We start from the raw sequence: 19,356 nt of genomic DNA on the forward strand, positions 1-19,356 counted from the left end.
CGTTAAGGTGTTCTCAAAAACTCTGCTCGCTAAACCACACTTTGACTCACATATGCCCCCAAACAATCATACATTAGCAATTATAATGATCTTTAATTAAAAAAAAAAAAAAAAAAAAAGAAATATGCTGCTATTCTTACAGATAAGAATCTATAGAAATACTTGTATATGTGCCATGAAAGTCTATTGTTCAAACTACATTTCAGTGAGGGAATATTTAACTACCTTACCTACATTGCTTGAATACTACTCTACAATGAACCTCTTTGAAGGTTTCTTATTAAAAAAGCTTTAAAAATTAAGCAGTTTGAATTATTTTTCTATGAACCACATAATCTTCTTAAGTAGTAAAAAGTTAACTTTAGCTCAAGTCATTCCACTTGGAAAAATATGATAAAAAAGCAGTAGATTCATGTGCCTTGCCCTGCATTTTCTCTAAATGTAATGTCTAACCCCTGATTGTTGTAATTTTTCATGGTAAAGCTTTCTGAGTGTTTATAGCCAGCAAAATTTGGCTTTTATACTGGAAAGTCTGTTATATAAATGTAATTTTCATTTATATCCTCACATATAACAAAGTCATTAATGCAGCTGATTCCTCACAAATCTTATACTTAACCAGCCCTAGCTCTGGTACTGCATAACGTAAACATGTCTAACACACAGCACAGGAATATCTTACCTCTGAGAGGCTATGTTTTCTTAAACCAGAGGTAGCAGCTACATTTGCACACCATTCCTGTTCTAAGTATCAACTGTCAGAGAGCTGGGTTTTATTTCCAGGGAGCCACAATCACCTAACTACATTTTTTAGTCGCATGCAAGTGATTTTGTATAGCATAGTTATCAAATGTTTGGTACAGACAGACAGAGAAATGATGTTGGGTTGCGGCTTGGATGCTAAGGTCATATAAGACTGGAATTTGGGTTTAGATTCCATAGCACTGAAATTGCTCTTCAGAGATTCCATCTCTGTTGAAACCAGACCCAGAAAAATCTCCTCTTCTGGTTTTTAATCCTATTCAAACCCAAATATTGGAAACAGCTTAAGATCTATGAACTAACAGATCTGGCCCCTTGCCACGTGCTGTGTTAAGATGCCATATTTAGCTTCTCCTCCCTAATAGTCAGGCTTTTAACCTGCTACCTCCAACCCTTTCATCCACATCCAGCGTGCTACTAACCAACATGGCTTTGCCCCTTTTCATTCTTCCATTTCTGTTAGCTGTTTTGCATACAATTAACGTGGCTAGCCCATGGCACAGGGAGAAGTGACTGTTAACTTGTGCTCCCTCTACTGTCTGATTCGCTTTGCAGCATAGCATAAAGAAATTGCAATTTCTTGTTGGCAGCAAGGTCCATTTTTTACTCTAGTGTTAAAAGTGGCTCTGCTACATTTATGAAGATGCGTACTTCAAAAATTAAGTTTCTAGACATCCAGAACTCCATGTATTACAGACAAGCTATCTTCACCTCCAGCAACTCTCCAATCTGAAATGAGGGAGTCACGAAGCTAGGATAAAATACTTTGGAACTGTCAAGCAGCCACAACACCCATCAAAATCAATGTAAGTCACAAGTTCATCCCCCTTTTAAAAGATCAGGCCCATTAAATTGTGGTTATTAGATTGGACAAGTCCTAGTCAAGAGACCAGGAGGCTGCGTTCCAACTTCTGACCCACAGATTGGTGCTATGCTGAGACCTGCAGCTTTTGCTTGACGTGGTTCCTCACTCCTCAGCTGGCACGGAAAAAGCATCTTCGTGTTTTACACTGGCAGTGCATTGGTAAGGTGGGGAGAAGAGGAGGAACAGCAGAAAATTTGGTGGCTCTTCAGTGGTGATTCCTTTTCACGAACAACACGGATGTTTTCCACTCCTTTCTGCAATATAGATCAGCTTTAAGTTGCAATTAGAAGCACCCTGCATGTTCTTGAAGGGCTTTTTGCCTCTTGCATGTAAAACAAAGAGGCAGAGGACTTACATGAGACTCCTTGAAGAGGGAGGGACTAAAGCATGCAATTGGATGGGACAGCTGAACATCATCCAGCCTGGATTTCTGGCCATTCCTCATGGAAAGAGGGCAGGCAGTTTTCTAAAGATTGCTTGCAGCTTGCCCGTGATGTGGCTCCTGATACTTTCACTGAACCCTCTGTCTCTGGGAAGCAGCCTGCTGCAGAAGTCTTGTGCAGTAAGGTTGGTTTCCATCTGATGCCAAAGGTAACCACTTTGTGGCTACGTCTCTTCACTTCTGCTGAGAAGGACATTTTCAGGGCCAGGAGTAAGGAGAGGGGCTGTGGGCACCCAATGACCTAAACAATGCCTTTGAACTCTGAAGGGAAAGGAGTTCTTTGTCTCTCTGTTTGTTGGAGCACTCAGTGCCCACAGGCTGGGTGCTAAATCTATCCTTCCCATGGATGAATCAGCAGCAAAGAATATTTACCATTGTTTAATGCTGTGGTGGTCTACAGATTTGACCAGTGCACACTTACGACTCATCAGGAAAGACAATGAGTAGCATGGCATTTTAAAAAAGGAAATATTTTATGCCTTTTAATATCATTTTTAAGAGAGAAGCACATGAGAAGAATGAAGTAGAAGATCCCTTCTTGCTGTCTTTAGAAGTGACGATGTTGGTTGGCCACTTTCAGAACCATTTCAGAAATGTTTAGCACACTATGAATGAACTCAAAGGTTCACACTGGGTTCTGTCTGAACTGTGTATGGAAATAAATTCTAATAAAAAATAAGCTTTTAATCTTTGTTTATATTGGCAAGTAAACTGGCTGAGTATAGAAGCCAATGGCACGACTGAGTACCTTACCTATGTTACAACTGTTACACTAAATAGGTATTTTAGAATTTACTTCATACAGAAGAATCCTTAAATAGACTTTCTTACAGGGCTTAAAAAAAAAATGTTTCCTGTTTTCTTACTGCACTTAATTATGAAGAATTAAATTTACTTTTCCTTAAACAAAGATCCTAAAATTGAACCTCAAGAATATGGAGAAGATCACAGAAACCCACCTTGAAGATTTTAATACATTGAAATTGTTTAATGAATACTCACAAACTTCTATAAAAAAAATCAGCAGTGAACACATTAACCTATTAGTATTATGGGTATCTTTAGTCCTTAGACTCAAAATGTACAGCTGTATATATCTCAGGATGGATTAAAAATCATCAGGAAAGATTAAAAATAATCTCTGATGGATCTCAGAGTTCACTGACTCGTTGTGCCTGTTACATTCTGCTCTTTGTTCACATACTGAATGTTATTAACATTCATTTTCTTCTACCTCCTTGAACACTGTGAGCAGTGGGGCAAAGTCAAGTAGAAGCACACAGACTGACTTTCCATCAGACTCAGCTCTGACCAGCAGCTTTCATACTAGTGGTGGTTACACCCACAGGCGTGCACCAGATCTGGTACTGCGAGAAGCTTGAGATGGCAATGAATGCTTTTAAAGAAACTGTTAGCTATGACCTTACTTTGGTTTCCAAAGTTTTTAAGTGAGCAAAGAACCTTCCCAACACTGCTCACAGTTCCCCTCTGCTTTCAGCATTGCTGGTCAGTTATCCTCAGGTGCCGCTTACGTACCTCCTTAACCCTTCATGTGGGCATTCCAACAACTGTGTACATTTCTTATTGTTCCTGAAGAAGAGCTTCTTCCCCCAGCTGCAGCTTTCATTTGCTGTTTCTACAGTGAGGAAAAGCGAGGACTGTCAGCCCTCCTGCTTGCTTTACGAGGTCAGGCTCTTGTCTTACAAAGCTGGTTAGAATGGACAAACCAATGGTGTTCTACTGGAGAACATTTATGAAATTGAAGAATTTTAATCAGACATCACTTGTGGATTCCATTTCAGTTTGATACATTTGAAAGTGCTTGGAGTTTCAAGAGCTAAGTTCAGCTTGTTAAACAAACCCTTTTTCTGCACATCTCTTCTGTTACGAGCAACAGGACTTCATAAAAATATTGGGAAGGAATCAGATTAACTTGAGATTCGAAGGGGAAAGCAATTCAACAGCATCTAGAGGGGAGATATAGATATTTAGAGGTATTTTGGTATCTGAAGTCCCAGCTGGATCTATGTGGTGGATTTCTTTGATCTGCCTACCACAACTCTCACAAAAGAATCCCATTAGAAATGTCACTGTATTTTTATGCAAATAAACGCCTCTAAAACACACACTGCACTCTATACAACTCAGAATGTGCACTTTATCTTTGACAAGACAGGACGGGTGATTTAGGATCATAACAGCAATGGGAGCAGCGGTTGCTGCAGGAATCCATTTGTGCTCCCACAACGCAGTGGCAATCAGCAGGACAAGGCTGCCTGCGTCCCCGCAGTGCTTTCCAGTGCTGTACGTGGGGCTTCTCTGCACAGATCTGAAGAAGGGAGGTTTATGACTTCTCCTTTCACTGTTTGCACATTTTAAACATGCACCCACTAACAGATACTTGGGAAGATATTCCATTGGGAAGTTTACGTGCTACAAGAGCACAGTATTCATGCACGGAAATACTAATGCTCTCCATTTAATAAACCTAAACAGGAAAAAAAGCACCTGCCAGCAGGCACAGAAATGTTGTCATTTCAAAGTACTATTTCTTAACATGATTGCAATTGGTGGTCAGTTGTTTATTCAGTTTTTTTAATTTCCTTTTTCTGGAACTAACACTTTAATTAAAATCCCTCTGCACAATAAGCTATGCCTTCTCTGCCTTAAATGATCATTACAAATCTTCTAACAAATGTAGTACAGAATACAACATCCGAGGCACGTAGATTTTGCATTTGCTAGAGCATGATTCTAATAAACGTGCATGGATTTACCCGTAACAGCAAACAGAGTCCATCCAGAGGGGATCCAGCATTCCCTGAGCACCCAGGAAGCAGACAGCAATGCTCACACCCGGGCTAACCAGCTGGATGTAATTCCACCAAAATCTGCTTTATCTACAAGTATCTGCAAGTAGCTATCATCTCTTTCAGAAAGCTGTGATTTTATTTTTTTTTTGTAGCTCTTATTTTCAGACTAAAGGATTCCCCATTCATTACAGGACCCGTGAGCATTCGCTGCAAATCAAATCAGCCCTCCCAGCACCCAGCTAGAATCCCCCAGACTGCTCTGAACTTTTTCTTCCTTTCTGCCGGCTGCCTATCTTTTGCAAAGCTGCCTTCATCTGCTTTCTTGCAAATTCATGCTTTTCAGGGGCTTCTTGTTTCTGCAGCCTTCTCAGATTACAATTTCTTTTGTGTTAATTAAGCTGAAAAATTGAAAGAATGTCGCTGACTCTACAAAGAGCACAAAACAGGCTTGCTTGAAAAGCTAAAAATAGATTGCTCTGTTCAGAAGACAGACTACTCAGTCTTCAAACTATTTGTACAATGCGAATTAATTGCAGATGGCCAATTCATTTATTTAGACCTCTGTGACAGAAATGAAAGTGCTACTGTGACCGACTGCGTGCACAGAGCTCCCTTCAGGTGGTTGGGTCAATTAAAAAAAGAAAATACACCAGCTCCTTTTTGATTTTCTAGAAGTCAATTTGTGCAAACGTTTTGTGTTTCGATTCCCTCTCCCCACTCTCACGGTCTCTCCCCACAGCTCGTTTTTAAGCCACGGCACTGATGTGCACAAACTGAACGCTATGACGGTCAGCACACGACTACTTACAGCACCCACACTGCATGTGCAGCACAGTTATGTCCCTGTGATTCAGAATATATTTTATAGTGATATACACGTTGCAGCAAAGACCACCTAGACTATTGGAGTTATTTGAAATTGATGCTGTTTTCCTTTTTTATCCTGTTTGTTTTAAATAGTATTTTAATTATCCTTTATTTCCTCCTTTCTCCTTAAAAGAAAATTTAATTTTAAAAGAAATTACTGGTTTAATGGTAGAAAATTCAGGAAAACCTAAATGAAAGCTGATATTCTATCCTGGCTTTCATTGTTAGATAAATGGGAGGTTTCCAAAAATACCACACATTAGGGTGTATAAACTGTAGCTGCGAAATAAAAATATCATTGAACGAGATAAACTGTTTGGGAAACAGAATGATCTGTACAAGGACTTTACAGCGGATCCTGAACGCTGTGAGGCCTCTTTTGTGCTAGAAAACTAGAAACATTGTCATTTGGGAGTCTAAATAACGCCAAGAAAAAGAAACTAAATATTAAAGTCCCTTTCCTCCAACTCCAGTGTCTTCCCTTTGCAATTTTACTACTTTGCAGACTCTACATCCTTGTTTGCAATCCCACTGGCTTGAAAAAAATGTGCAGAAGTTGATCCACGCAGGGTCAGATCTAACAGGGTTGTAGGAAAACGTCCCCAGAAGCTTCAGGTGGTACGATATGATACTGAGCATGCTGACACTATCACAGATATTACATTTTTTCTATTGCTGCCTTTTAAATAACAGAACGTTGCTCTCTGCATTTCAAAGTATTGATATTGCACCCAAAGTCTTTAAACAAAGACTGGTCTTTTTAAAGGCATCCAAGCTTAAGCCAGAAATACAGCTTGATGCAGAAATGAATTAAATTTTCTGCCTAGACGAGTGATAGTAATCTACTGGAATTAAAGTACCAGTCTTCTCCACTGTTTATGCTCCTTCTGAAATGCCTCATGAAAAGTCTCTAGCTCATCAGTTATGACAGGTTTAGAAGGGACCAGACCATCCTATGCCACATTTTAAGTTATATTCCTTTGCAGCAACTTCATTTGAGCTCTCATCAAGGTCAAGTGAAACAACCCGTTTTTAAGCAATATAAAACTAGCTATGTGATTAGGCTGAAGCCTAGATGCATGCACCTTCCTTCTGTTTTCATGAACTACAAAAAGTTTAAACAGAGCTACAAATTTCCTAGCAAAAAACAAACCCTTTCCCAAGGCAAGAAGCTTCACAGGATGCCCATAAAGACAAAATCCGTCCTGCTCATTTTGTGCATTTCCTGGAAATGCAGGTGACACCTGAGGTGGAACAGAGGACAATAAGGCTGCTGGATAGCAAAGGTCACTGCCTTCAGCTCCATCCCCAACCAGGCTGAGCCATCAGGTGCAGATATACTGAGGGCTGGGGAGGGGACTGGTTAGACTGCTTTACAGTGAAGTTACACATGGCCCCAGCCCTCACAGGATTTACAGCACAGCTCAGTCACCCTGATGGAGGTCCACAATGTCCTCAAACTGGTGTTTTTGCTTTCAGACCCAATGTAACATGAAAGCCTGGCTCTCAATGAGGGCACGCCATAGGCAGCACGCACCTGACACCCCAGGTCTGTGCTGTGCTGCGCTTTACTGCCCATGAACTTGCCGAAACAGAAACTAATCTTGGTTGAAAAACAAAGTTCTTTCATCGCATGTGTAGAAGAGGAATTGGTTTTTCATGACACGAAGTAAGGAAAGTGGTACCGTGGAAGCAGCATCGGCCTGCAGCAGCTTCCACTGATCAGCCCTGCCCTAGCGGCAAGGCACTCCTCCATACAGTAACACAGCATCACCAACTACTTCTTCTTTTAAAATGATCAGAAAACATTGAACTACCCACTCACAAGCACGGGGCCCATTTACTTTCACTAAATTAAAGGGCGAAAGATTGAAAAATAAGTAAAAATAAACTGACTGCTGCTTTTGGAAATGGCACTACTCCAGCAGCCAGTGCTCAAGCAGTCACTGCAACCTCAAGCACAAAGCGTGGGATCAGTGCTGCTGCAGTAAGCGACCACTTTCTGCCTTCATACTTCTCTTGTCGCACCCCACAGAGATTATCTGTTGGGTGACAAGGCGACAGAGCAGGGCTGTGGCCTGGCAGGTGCCACCCGCACCTCAAGGAACGGCTGCCTGCTGCCATGCCCCCAGCGTTGCTGCCATGCCCCCAGCGTTGCTGCCATGCCCCCAGCGTTGCTGCCATGCCCCCAGCGTTGCTGCCATGCCCCCAGCGTTGCTGCCATGCCCCCAGCAGCCACCAGCACTTGTGATAAATCCCAAACACCGCACAGGAAAGCTGTAGTCTAAAAAGTGGACAGAAAACAACAGCAGTCTGTGTGAGCACTTGGAAACGAAGAGCAACTAAGCTCTTTTTTCTTTTTTTTTTTTTCTTTTTTTTCTTTTTTTTTTTTAAAGAACTCTCCCACTGTGGATTTTTTTATTTTATTTATAAACCATGGTGGGGCAGACTGTAGGGATCGTGTCCTTACACAGGCACATGCTACCTTCTCCCAAAAGAGAAACATCTTTGTTTACTTAAACTATTTTTGTTAGACCTAGTTTTTTTGCTGGTTCTGAAGAATTTTGCCTTGCTTGCTAAGTAAACACCAACATCTCTGGCAGAAGCAGTGCCTCTGAGAGTGCACAGTATCTGGGCAGACCTCACGAAGATGATATGTATATATATGCTCAGTGCTCTCTGAGGTGAATCACGTCAGCCCAGGTCTTTCTAATAAATACAATGCTTTCAAACATTTTCTATTGAAGATTTTTAAAACAACATTAGTAATACAGAAATCCACACAGAACATTTATCTTTTCCAAGCGTGTGAAAATACAAACTTGCTGAACCCTGGGCTTCTCAGCGAGCACAGACACCTGCAGCACAGCTCCTGCACTGCTGTTCTCCTGCGACCACAAGCCTCTCTGCCCCCCAGTGCCACTTTTCTTTCAGAAGGAAAACAGATTATCTGTTTTTGTTTTTTTAATTTTCCTTTCCAACTGCCTTTGGAGAGAATCTTTGCCTTTAATGAGAAAAAATAAATTTCCTTTAAGAAAAAGGGAAAGCCACGTAGACAAGTGATCTAGCTCGTCAATGCCACAGTTACACCAAACACAACCCCATCTCTCAGGTAGCACCTGTTCTGCCAGCAGCTTTGTAATGGTGACGGACACATCCATACCCTGTACACCCACAGGGATTGAGCCTCCAAACTAGGGCTCACACAACGCAGGGACACACTGCATCGTGTCCTACCAGCACTGTGCTGAGGACAGGAGGACATCAGGTATCAGCCAGGACGTGTAAGAACAGCAGGCTGCAGCACAGGCCGGCCCCAAGAGCACTCAGTGCACCATCAGGCACGGGTGCACTCAATGTCTTCCATGCCTGTGTCATTTACAAGACCTTGAGCAGTACAGACACAATACCCCAGATACAGCTGGAAGGATGTTTTCTAGATACAGAGCTGGCCGTAACACAATTAACCAAAGGCTGGCCCATAGGGTGATACCACTTCAGGAGTACATGCCTTACTGAAGACCATTCTAAGCAGGTTGGAATTTCAAGACAATGCACAAAACGCAGGAAAGGGCAAGCAGAATATCACCCACCTACAAACAAGTTGTCTTCCTGCCACTAAACACCCAAGAGATGAACCATTCTGTCCCCCTTGTAGTAAAATAAATTCAAGAAAGCAAGGAAAGTAAATAAATTGTAGCAATATTATTCCATAGGCTATATTTCTTTGCAAAGTTATTACATTTCACTGATTGCTGCTACAAATTTATAATGAGAAGAATAAGGTATTCGTTCTTTATAGGATGTCCCAGGAAGGCACGGTTTGCCTGTAAGCAGACTGCTCAGAAGACTCATCAACTCACTTTTCAGCAGCAGCTTCTTTTTATAAAGACAGGAAGTTATTTTTTGTTGACATACTCTTAATGGAGAAAGATTAAAAACAAATAAATCAGTTTCTGTGTTGCCATCCTGATGCATCACGACAGAGAGAGAGAAGAAAAAAGAAAGAAACGGCGAGACAGATTATTTAAATACTGCTTTACCATTTTTACCCAAATATATAAGATGGTAGGCTAGCAGGAATTCTGGTTTCTCTCTAGCATTTTGACTTTAAATTCTTTAATATTTCTTAAACTCAGAGTAGTGATCGAATTTAGCGTCTCTCCAGCTCACACAACGAAGAGGAAAAGTGCCAGCCCCACTGATCACATTCACCCCTTCTTCACTGGCCCACGCTGCCTTACTGGAGCACCTCAGGCTTCTGAAGAAGGAGGAAGTCAGAGGGCTTTTGCTAGTTCTTGTCTATCCACAGCCCCTACCAAAACTTGTCTCTCTGGACATAATCAGAGCTCAAGGAGCAGCCTGTCTTTTAAACCACGAGGACTGAGATCAGCTTCCTTTACTAAAAAACGAAAAAAGGAGATAAACTTCTCATACAAAGCACACTATTTCTTAAGTATAGAAAATGAGATATGCTACTGTTTCTCATAATAACAGGATTTGAAGCATCCCTGCTTTCATAGGTTACATCATTCTCTTGATGTCATTTCATCATTAGGTTATAAGAAAAGGAGCATTTTATCTCATTTTGAGGAAAAAACAATAAAAAACATCAACATAGTTAAACTAAAAGAAATTCATCATCCTTTACTCTTTAAATAACTCCATATACTGTTAAGTTTTGAAAAAGCCAAAGAGAAGTTTCTCCTCTTCTATAATTCCAAAGCAGCCTTAACCAATTACTACAAACTTTTCCCCAAATGAGACACATCTACTTTGGCTGAACATTTCATATGAGAATTTTCAAGCCAAAAGGAGTTCCTTCCACAGACAAAATTGGAAATGAGAGATTAAAATCACCCTAATGATAGATACTCAGTTATGCCTCTTAACTATGGACTCATGCCTGTATCTCTATAATTGTGACAATATTTTTCCAAGCAGAGTATCGTGTTGTATGTAACATTGAAACTTCCTGGTCTCTACTCCTTCTCTGCTGCATGGTTACCATCTTATTTTTATAAGCATTCCATTCTGGGGCTGGCCCTTTAGCTCTGGCTGAGCCAAGCAGCTTCTGCTTTAAAGCAGCTATTTTGCAACTAGCTGCTGCTTGCTGCATCTTTCGTTTCCAGCCAGCAAGTACCTGTAATGTTTTCCTCTACAGCTACAGAGAAAATAGTACTTTCTCACAGGTGCTGCCTCTAAAACAGCGTGCTTTTTGGGAATAGCAAACGGTGATCTGGACCATGCAGGGAGTTGTCAGGGTGGGCTTTGTTTCTGGAAGTTTTGGAAGGACTGCAAAATGGCTGGTTTTAAACAAATTCATAAAACAAATTCTAGATTCACATGATTTTCTGCTGGCACTACAGTGCTAGACTAGTGAGGTCTGCATCAAAGGAGAGTTTTCACTGCCACTCCAAATCAATGGAGCCACGAACACCACCACTGGGCACTTCTGACCACTTCTGGCTCAAAAGCAGCAACCAGCAGGGCAACAACAGCAAAATAAACAAATTATATATTTTAAGCTAGGTAACTATAGTAAAATTACATTACTTGGGCTGCTCTGTAGTGACACACTAACCCTTTACAAATAATAATTAATGTTTTTTTTAATTTTTTTTCCTTAAAAACAAACAAAAAATCTGAATGAGTGAATTGTGAGCAGCCAAAACTCTCCGCAGTGCCCAGAAGGGAGGTCTGTCCATCCGGGCTGCGAGGCATGGAGGCTTTTCTTACAACCAATTGCCGTGGAACAAAGCAGCTACCTTGTTCTTAGAGGAAGATATGGTTGTTCCCTTCACAGCATTTTTCTCAGCCTTGAAATTGTGGCAGTCAGCTGTCACACTCTCTGAAGCATACACACGTATCACGGAATCACACACACAATGGCCAGGGTTGGAAGGGACCTCACGGATCATGAATCTCCAACCCCCCTGCCACATAGGTGGGCAATAAGAGAAAAACCTGAAGCACGGTCACAGTCCCAGGAGCACCTCAGCCTCCTGATGCACAGAAGAGCCTTCACTACATTTTTAGCTAATCTTCACTCCAGGACAGACATCTGCATCAGGGCAGTACATCATGGATTTTAGTGGAAGTTACTTGCTGCTCTGGCAGGCAGTAATCAGATTATGAGAATTACAGAAATGATGGGCTAGTTGTCTACTCAGTGTATGGGCAGCCTGGAACAGGTTGGATAAGAGGAAAGCATTCAGATTAGTACAGGGATGAGCTCAGTGTAAGTCCAAATAATTCCAAAATAACGCGTACTGATGCACAATATCTCTGAACCAACATAATTACTATTCCAACGCTTATCCTTACTTTCCGCTATTTCACCAAACTTGCACTGTAAGATGTACTGTCTAGAGGGCACTGCACTCATTTGCTTTACCTACAGCACCTCAGCATCACACCTTCCCCATACCACACCCCCGGCTCATGCTTTTTGTTAGAAAACACTAAAAAAGTGAGAAATGTCCAGGACCCTGCCTGTGTGAGGGCTGCAGGCGTGCCCTGCTGTGGCACAACACAACAAGCACTCAGCTTCCCTTAGAAAACTCTCATATTCAGCACAGCCACAGCAGCCACATTTTCCCAAGTGTAGGCAGTTTATCCACTACTGGGCCATCACAGCCCCCAGTGCTGCCGGCCTGCTGGCAGTGAGCGTGACTGCTGCCTGGGGCTGCTGCAGCCACAATGACTGGTGAGGTGCTGGATTCACTGGCCAGCTTGCACAAACCCATGAGATAGCCACTATTTACTTCAAATCCTTAAGTTATATTTCTGAATTATAACTCTCACAGCAGAGCTCATATCCGAGTGCTCACATCTTCTGTGGGCTCACATAGCACATCTGTGGAGTGGAGGCTGGGAGGGGGAAAGTGTGAGAGAAGTGCTGACCGGCCCCTCCCTCAGGCTGCACAAAGGCCCCAGGGCTCTGCCCAGACCTCTGGCAACAGCTGGGGGGGGGGGATTTGGGGAATATTGTGGAGTTTTGTAAATTGGAAGAAATGCACGCCAGGGCAGGAGGGCGAAGAAGACACAGCCAGAGCTGGAAGGCTTTCCCGTTACTGGGCAAAGCATCTGCCACAGCTGTGGTAAAACACAGTGCATTTAGCAATCCCAGTCCTACAGCCTGTCTGCTCACAGCCTTGTAACTGCACAAGCAGAAGTACATACATACAAACTCCATGCAAAAAAAAAAAAAAAAAAAAAAAAGGCAGGATAAGTGGGATCAGGGCTCTCGGGATGCAGTTCTGGTGAAGTCAGACAGTTCTCTGTCAAAAATGCTGAGAGAAACTTCGTCTCTTTGCAGGGAATGCCCCTTGATGGTCGGCAGGAGTCTCTTTTGGCAGCTACACACTGTCCAAGGGAGACATCCGAGAGGAGATGTTTAATTTACCAACAGTATGCACACTTGGTACCTGGCTGCACGCTGGTTTTTGACCAGGGAGATTTGCAGAAGGATGGGAGAAAGCCTGAGGTGTGGGGGACAAACAAGGAGTTCAACAATCAAAGCTTGCTTTTCAGCCAGGGCCACCAGGTCACAGGAGAACCAGCACAATCCGATGGGAGAAACTGAAATAGCAAGTTGCTGATCTCCCTCAGTTTGAGTACAAACACAGGAGCAAGCAAGCTCTTTCGGCAGCTCCTACATCTGAAAGCCTTGCCTCACTTCAGCAAATGTTAACTGCATCAGTGGTTTTCACTGCAGTGACTTTCTCTTTCCTTTCCAGTTTTCTAATGCCTTAGGAATATTTCAGAGGGAATCCTTCCCAAATATGCAAACACCAAGTCAATACTGAGTTTTGTTGTTGTTTTTTTTTGTTTGTTTGTTTTTTTGCCAAACTGCCTTTTCTTTACATTGCTCACAAAAAAAAAAAAAAAAAGATTAAAAATACTTTCATACAAACAGAAAGGAACTGGAGCTCAGCAGGTCCAGTACAGCAAATTGTTACAGATAATCAAAAATCATTGCTAAACGAGTCATACATTTCCTTGTCCAGCATGGCCTTCTGATGATATGTACTCCCTTTTAATAAGAAGTAATTTCAATGTCTGCTCCTTTTATTGCACACAGAAAAGCGCAGAGCAGCACTGAGGAAGCAGCATCAGACCTCCAGCCCAGGGAGTCTTCTGGTTTGAGTCAGGATTTGGGGGTTTTATAATTATTTGTATCACTTGTATCATGTTAATAATAAATTGGGTTTATGATCTTTAAAAGAACCTCCCCTTCCCAGCATTTTCTTCACTTTAATTGACTTACCTGCTGAGGGGAGGAGTATGCAATACTAAGGATTAGTAACAAATGACATAATTAGCATCAATTGCATTCCTTTGTTTATTTAGAAATTCCTTGCTACAGCTTCTCAGTTTACTAGTTTTTCACATGATTTTTTTTTTTTTTAGAATTTAGAAAAATTCTATACATTAATTTTTACACAGATGTAGGAATTTTAATTTAACTTTTTAGAGTTCTAAACCAAAATTATCAGGTATTACTTTCTCCCAGCACTTAAGAGTACTGAATTCCCATCTTGTGGTTGCTGCTATCACGTTCCCCACTTCTCCATAAAACATGTATGTTGCAGCTGAACATTTACAGAACAGTTCACACTCAGGATGAAGTTGGCTTCCCAGCGCTTGGCCAGCATAACTGCACACAGTGATCTTCAGATACATGCAAAGCAGCTCCATGCAAGCCCAGGGCTTTCAGCACAAAGTATATTAACACCAACAGAAGAAACTTTACTAATCTGATAATCATGTAATGCAACTAATATGAAAAAATCTGACCAGCTGTAAATCATTAAGAATATCCTACGTCTGAGAAATATTAACTATATCCATATTATTATTAAAACTTAAACACTTAAATACTGAACTCATGTATTGCTATGTATAAATTAATTGCAATAATGAAGAGCGTATTATCCAATGGCTTAAATAAATTTATCTCATCTTGAATTTGATAAATTCAGTATTACTTTAAAAGAGAGAGGGATGTTTCCAAGCAGAAGTGCAAGCATTGCAAAGGTTGGCTCAAACTGCCCCCTCATTTATGTGCTCACTGTGATATCATGCAGCAGGAAAAGCTTACCAGGAAAAACAGAAATCATCAGAGAGACTTTTTGCTTTGCAATTTTGTTGGTTTTGTTTTGTTTTTTAATAAGGAAGTGTCATTATTCTAAAGAACAGTATGGAATGCCCACCACGCAGCCAAAAATTCTGCTTCTGCAAAAATCATTCTGAACAAACAAGGAAAGCACGACCACAACCGTGACTGCTCCGAAGCAGAGTATCTGTGCTGTCAGAAGCCGGTACTGCATGTGCTCTCAAAGTTCCCTTTACATATTCTCTACACAACAAATACATTTTATCTGACATTTTAATAACATATGTTGTCCCTTTCAAATAATATACTAAACAATTACCGTACTCCTGACTCCGATATATACATATATTTATTATTATTTTAGAGGGCAGTTAAAATACCCAAGAATGTTTAAGTGCTTGCTGTGTATGTTCATACTCTATAAACAATATCCTCACCATCATACCATTGTAAGGAGCTTAATTTTATTACCTACAAGTAACACAAACACTGCATTGATTTCTTTAAAGCTCAGGCAAATGAAACTATACGATTGCGGAATTCTGTCATGAAATAATGTAATCCTAGGAGTTAATCTTACCTCACTGGTATCAATTACTCACATGAAAAGACACGTTGCCTGTGTCCCCAAAGTTGGGAAAAGGACACAACGTTAAAACAGTTTTAAACAGAAGAATAACTCAGAAGGCAATGCTAAGAATTTAATATCTAACAACTTGTGACATGGAAATACAGGCATTTTGTATACCACCAGAGCCACATTTATAGTACAATAATGAGACTTTCCACCGCTGTACCACCAAGCTAATTTGGAATTAGATATATAAATTCAAGAGCCCATTAACCACTGAAAATAATATGTGACTAACCAATACTTCATCGTTTCTGAGAACCAAAATCTTTTTACTCACACTAGGCAGTGAAATGCACATATCTTGCGAAGGACTGTAATGTAGATATACACAGGATTTATAATCTCAGTTTAATTTCTTCGCAGACTCCCAAGGGACCAATCTCAGCTACATCTGAGCTGTTTTCATCCAGTTCAGACTTCATAAATTATGAAGGGCAACGCATATTAAGTATGTGAAAAGGTAACCATTTAAAAATGACAATTCCTGGAAAAAATGCTCTTTAAATGTTAAATTCCCTGAAGAACAGAAATGGCCAAAATGTGTTTCAGACATCTGACCATTAGTCAACTATCGTTAAAGTGATCTAATTATTAAATAGGCAAGAATTATTTGCTTTACTTATATAAACTATCCTTCCTCGCTGGGTCTGGAATAAATTAACACATCCACATGTTTCTTTGCTTACTATGCCAAGGAGAATGACTAATATTTTTCTATAATAATATTTTGATAAGAAAATGAATGTTCAGTTTAGATTTATAATAGGAGTTGCTGTGTACTTTTTATGAGCTGAATTGAATATGAAATGATCAAATTAGAAGGATATGAACAACCCAACTTAAAAACAAAACAGCTTTGCTCAAATACTAGTAGTATTTTTTTATTTCTTTTTTTGCTACTCTATCAAATGAAAGCATATTTGGGCTGTCAGAAATACACTGGTTAAAAGATTTAGACAGGCTTCATACAAATTATATTTAAACATCAAAACTAATTTAAAGTGATCCAGAGAAACAAGCTGTGGAATGTCCAATCCTTAAAAAAAAAAAAAAAAACAGAACACAAATTAATGCTGAGGGCTTAGCTTACTAAATACAATTACAGCCATCCTCCTCCCCCCTTCTCTCTGCCAGATGGGACGTCCTCGCCAGGCCGCCTCCTGCTGCAGCAGAAGCACCTGGACCACACCTGGGAGCACAGGCCAGGACAAAGGCATCCATCTGCAGTTTAAAGGCTATCACTTCCAGATGTATTGGTAACACACCAGCAAAGAATCTAGAGCAATCTCTCCTTAAGCGTGTTTCCTGTGATAATCAGCCCCAGAGCATGGGCACAAAGTGCACGGCAGGGCAATGGATGCAGGGAAGGGATGAGCTGCAGACCCTGCTGGTAGTGACCAGGGCTGTCAGCACTGAACTCTTGCAGTGCTCTCAGCCCAGGTGACAGACTGCCAGGCAGCAAGATTGAGATCTCTATCTTAAAAAAAAAAAAAAAAAAGTATTAAAGTCGTAGCTGCTTCTAACTTAAGGACCCTTCTACTTATCCCTACCCTGTGGCTGAGGCAGCTTCAGGAAACCAGCCTGGCTGTCTGTTACAACAGTTGTTTTTGCCTCAGTTATCTTGTCCAGTCAAAACAAGTCAAGTTCATAGCCAGAGCTGCAAGAGATATCCAACAAGACTCCTGCAAGCCCTGCAGAGAGCTGAGCATCTCCTTCACGCAGCCCAACCACCACTCCCTCCTGCTCCCCAGCACACTGTCAGCCCCATTAAGAAATGGGATCGTTCAGCCTCCTAGCCCAAAGAAAAGCCACTCAATGTCTCCCTGCCCTTCCCTATCACACAGCTTGCTGCTTCCTTCCTTGGCCACCATGCAGTCCCCTGGAGACAAGCCCGCACCTTCCCAGCTGCGGGGAGCCCAGTGCCCCGGCAGGATTGGGGCCCCGGCTGCCTGCTGCCCTTGAGCCGCAGCTCTGCGCAGGATTTATAATCCATCTGTCTGCTTGCTGCCGCTGCCAGAGCCGAGGGGCCAGAATGGGATGACAGCGCTGAGATCTGCACTCCCAGAGGCGACAGAGGGTCTTGAACACCAGAGCAAAAGGAACAAAAAAGCACCAAAGGAAACCACACACCAAAAAATTAAAAATAAAAAAAAGTAGATGAGGAAGAGAAGTGAAAAGCAGCCCCCAAACCTTCTAACTGGTCTGTCCCAAGACTGTGCAGGAAGCTCGGCGAAAGAGGAATTTGTTGTCCCCCACATCTGGCACAAAGCTTCAGCACATACAAACAAAAAAAAAATCCATAAAAATTCCAATAGTACCCAAATCTCATTCTCTGCAGTGCACAAAGTGCCTCTTTAATATTTTTGATCTGCAGAGGGATTTGCTTTGGGACTTCTAGCCAGAGAAGGCATAAGGAACAGAGCAGGAATGGATAAGAAGGGAGAAGTTCCCATGGGGGTTTCAGAAGTTACTGCACGTTTATTTCACCAGCTGCTATTTTTAACCCAGCAGTTGCTATTTTTACAAATGTCAGTGTTTTCCATTTGCTGAACTCTGTCCCCACTCAGGCAGCGCTCCGCTCCTCCCCACGCAACCCTTTTGCCCACCACCCTCACTCCCCATCCCACTCCCCACGTCCGTCCCACCATCCCCACACCCCATCCCACCATCCGCACCCCCTCCTCCTGCCCCCAGCTTCCTCCCAGCCCCTCCGCATGGCCCCCGCTCCCCCTGCACGCACGCAGCCACTCTCCTCCCTCCCCGCTTGCATTTCATTGTGTGCAGCACTTTGGGATCTCTTTCAACAGTATCAGAAAAGCCTGTGCTCCCCTCCCGCTGCCCCTCCTTTCTATGGATATTATATATTTTACAAGTTGTCTGCTGTGCAAAATCCAAACGCCATCACCCACTCCTGCTGTAACTTCATTCCCCTCCAAACACATTCCTGCCAACGGGGAGGGGGGGAAAAAAAAAAAAAAAAGAAAAAAGAAAAAAAAAAAAAAGAAAAGCAAACGCCACTGTTGCTAAGTTTTGCACTTTATACCCTTTTATATTTACAATCCTCTCTTGGCTAAAAATAGCAACACATGATCCATTTATAACTGGCCGGACATGCCCCGAAGCCGCTGGCGGGGCCCTGGCTGATGAAAGGAGCTCTTTGCGTTCCTTCTACCTGAGCTCATCTTGCACTTAAAGGGCTCAGACAGCTCTGTTTCCACAAAGCATGCATTGAGATGACTGCTGCTTCCAGGGGAGATCAGGATAAGGGAGAGAAATAAAATAAAAAAAAGACACTAAGCCATACAGACTGCCCCGTGCCCTTCTACTTGGAAAAACAGTCAGGGAGGGAGCAGCCCAGCAGAGGCAGTGCGGGATGGGAATGCTGGGCTGGAACGTACCCAGCACACAGCAAAGGGGCTCCAGGGGCAGCTCAGGGCCTCGTCAGCATGGGAGCAAGGAGTTCCTCTGGAACTCACCTGATGTGGCTGTGGGACAACAGCAGACTTGGCCTCAGACAGCGCTGGGGTTGCTGCAGAGGCACCCAGAGGTGGTGGCTGGGAGGTGGCCCCAGGAACAGCCCTGGCTCCTGTCTCAAATGGGCAGCCTGGGACACGGGGGTGACAGCAGCTCCAATGTCAGGTGGGAGATGACCTACCAGCAGCACCACAACCAGAGGCAGAAGTACGTGGTTCTATTTGCTGTGATTATCTACCAAGGAGATTCCAAAGTTGTGGGATTTTTGCTCTGTTATTAACACCTTCTGAAACTGATGTTAAAAATTTCCATTAGCACCTGGGAAGGATTCACAGACCGCACATGTAGCATAAACAGCTTTGGGATTACAGGTAACGC

The 19,356-nt window shown here is 42.2% G+C and overlaps 1 protein-coding gene and 1 long non-coding RNA gene across 2 annotated transcripts in view; both read right to left on the reverse strand.

Annotated features, from left to right (window-relative positions):
* Positions 1–19,356, reverse strand: part of GNAS (GNAS complex locus) — a 135,785-nt gene that overhangs the window by 99,686 nt on the left and 16,743 nt on the right. The window lies entirely within an intron of this gene.
* Positions 16,370–18,184, reverse strand: LOC146542982 (uncharacterized). The gene is made up of 2 exons (XR_014887738.1): positions 17,402–18,184; positions 16,370–16,540 (listed from the first exon to the last, which is right to left on the reverse strand). It is a non-coding gene; the product is annotated as an uncharacterized LOC146542982 (long non-coding RNA).

This window comes from Meleagris gallopavo, chromosome 22 (genome assembly GCF_905368555.1).
Source record: "Meleagris gallopavo chromosome 22, MGAL_WU_HG_1.1, whole genome shotgun sequence".
Taxonomy (NCBI): domain Eukaryota; kingdom Metazoa; phylum Chordata; class Aves; order Galliformes; family Phasianidae; genus Meleagris; species Meleagris gallopavo.